The sequence below is a fragment of the Oxyura jamaicensis genome, chromosome 3, assembly GCF_011077185.1.
Source record: "Oxyura jamaicensis isolate SHBP4307 breed ruddy duck chromosome 3, BPBGC_Ojam_1.0, whole genome shotgun sequence".
NCBI classification, from domain to species: Eukaryota; Metazoa; Chordata; class Aves; order Anseriformes; family Anatidae; genus Oxyura; species Oxyura jamaicensis.
The window spans coordinates 20,582,939-20,586,096 of NC_048895.1; positions in this window are offsets into that span (position 1 = coordinate 20,582,939).

Below are 3,158 nucleotides of genomic sequence, written 5' to 3' on the forward strand. Positions count from 1 at the left end.
TTAAAGTAGAATCTAAGTACAATATGGTAGGAAGTTTTTAAACTATCTTCCTCTTAAGATGTATTTTCGCAGGATGAAAACATTTGTAACCCTAGCTTTGTGTTAACGGTACATTTTGGTGTGTATTTAAATGTTGTCCTAAATAACCATCTACACAATTTCTAGTGTTTCTTCTCGGAATTTACTAAGGGCAGCAAGCCCTTACAATGGAAAGTACAAGTCATGTAAAACCTCAGAATGATTTGCAATAACTCAGTGTAAATAATTTTCATTTATTAATTGTTTTGAAATTATCTATGTCACGCGACTGTAAACCACAGAAAGTATACATAACATTATAATAGTGTCCATTGTAATACGCAGCTCTTTGGCATGCTGGATTGGCTATTATATCATACGACACACAACCATTTGTATTATTCATACTCTGTCAATAAAGAGGAGAAAAATACACAGGCCCAAACGAGTAGCTGGATCTGTAGAAGTGTGCACCTACCAGAAGTACAGACAAAAAGTTGTATAACAGTAGGACACATCACTTTTTTCATCTCTTTTCATTGGGTCTTTCAATCACGTATTTTGCCTTTTCCTGTTCTCTAAAATACTTCACATATATTGACATTATGGCCCTGCTATTAAGAATGGTCTTAAACATGTATACTTCTAAACTCCTGCTTAAGCTCCATTGACTTCAGTGGTAGATAGGTACTCTTAAGTTTAGACACACGCTAATGTACCTTCCCGAAGGTTGATCCCTGAGGAAAATCCCACTATGCCACAGGTACAGGAATCTTGGAATTCCTAGGTTCTTTATTTTAAAAGAAACTTTACAATTTAAAAGAAACTTTAGCTTAAAAGAATTTTTTTTTTTAAAAAAAGGCCCTTTAAAATACTTTTAAATAATCTATATAATGTGCTATTTTATTCTTAAAATACTTTAAAATGGAAAAAAATCAGTCCTGTCAAAGGCACTTCTTTTCACACTTAAAGCATCACATATGCACAGGAGTTTCAGAACAATCTATTTTGGAGAAAAAAATGTATTTTTCTAGTGCCTCATAACCCAAGAACTGTAAATCTGTTTTTATTATTATTTATTATTATTCCAGCCTTTTTTTCCCCTCTAATTTACATCACTTCACTGAGACTGAGCATGAAAAGTTTCTTCCGAAAGGAATTTCAAGGACACAGTTCTAAGGAGTGAAAATAAGCCTATGATAGCACAGACAAAGTTCAGGACTCATTGATTTTGCTTCTCTTTTTGGATTATCACAAATTTTTAGGAGGCTTGATGAGTTTGATTCAACCTCCACCTTTGTGGTTCCTCTCCAGCAAAGACTTATCCAGCGCTTAATTTCTCTAAGTACATGCCTGCTTTTCTATATGGACTCCTGCCTGTTAATTGCCTGGGTATCATCGAGGACTGTCTCACTATAATCTCATTTATATTGCCTATTATAACATGCATGCACTGCTGGAACTCATCTCTCGTCAGTAATGAGGTACTACGGAATATGAAAGAGTAAATAACATTACATTAAAAGTACTAATTCTTTCTTTTCTGTGGTCTACTGAGTTTCTTCTGGAGGAAAGTGTGGTAGCAGAAAACCTGTAAAAGCACCTATAATGATGTCCCAAAGTTACATTCCAGTTCCTATCTTGGTTTCTTATTTATTTCTTACAGCTTTTAAAACATGCTTAATACTTTAATATCTGTAAAAATTCAAGTCCATTACCTTTTAAAGACTGGAAGTTAAAAATATATTTAATTGTTCTTCTCTACGCATCAGGCAGAGCTCCAGGAACCCAAAGGTTCGTTGTAGCTGTAACCACTGCCTCCATTTTCACTTATCAGCTTTGCAAGGGCTTGTACATGACAGTTCATTATCTTAAGGTGGAAACAGGACTTTGAATGTTACACACACACACACAAAAAAAAAAAAACAGTATTCCTATTACATTAACAATATAAAAACCCAATGCAGAGACCGAGGTAGCTTTTTAAACAGCTATATTCTATTTTATGTAATGTTTTCACAATGTTTAACTCGCAAGCTTAATATCGGATAATAATACTCTCTTTTGTTACAATATATGGTATGAAAAAGGACGACAATAAAGGTAGCACACGTTTACACAGTCAGGGACCTCCACTTGTCAAGAGAGCTTCCCCTTCTTAATGGTTTTGCTGAGCTTATACCTTTCTTCTTGCTTTTCTCAGCATGCCATTATGCTATTTTTCTTACGCTTAACCAGATACTATCCGTTCAGAGTGCACTGAAGGGTTAACTGAAACAGAAACAGAGTCCCTGCACCAGATAGGGAATAGCGTTCAACAGATAATTGGGAGGTTGTTGTACTCAAAGGCTGGAAATTATGTGATAGGGCAGAGTATCTGTGATTTTCAGGTAACACCTGATCAAATTTCATAATGCATTTCAGAAATATGTTGTGAACGATTATTACAAAACTATGCCTAAGGCCTTGAATGAAAGGGCTGGTGGACACATAAAAAGAAAAGAGAGCTTACCCTCTGTAATGGAAATAGAAGATTTTGAAATTTACTGTACCTGGCTGAGTTAGTGCACGTTGATAGACACATTTCAAGTGGGCTTTTGCAAGATTTTCTGCAGTATACGGAAGAGCAATTGTTCCAGGGAACATTTCTTTCTAAAGTTACAGTACCACAAAATTATTAAACTCATTTTAGCTCTCGTGGTTCTTCACACGACTAAATTATCATAACAACCTTTTCTGTCTTTTAGAAGCATTGTAATGTACTGTGGAAGGAACTGGATTTCTGGTGGGCTTCATTCTGATGGAGACTACTGTAAGATATTTTATTTCCTAGTTTGTGTTGATAGATTCATTAAAGCTGTTAAGGAGAAACAACAAGCACAAACTCCAGTTGGTTCCCAAATAAGATGCCTAGTACTCTAATGATTTATTCTGAGCTCCTGTTGTCGTACAGTTTCAGCAAGCTGATTTGCTCCAAGACTCATACACACTGGCAAATAAACCCCTGCAGGCTTGCATTAGGGAGCGGGGAAAAAAAAAAAAAAAAAAAAGGAGGACCATTTTTTCTACCCCCTAATAGGCTCACTTGCGTCATTTTGCAGCACTGTTCTTGTATAGGAGATATATATATATTTTTCTGC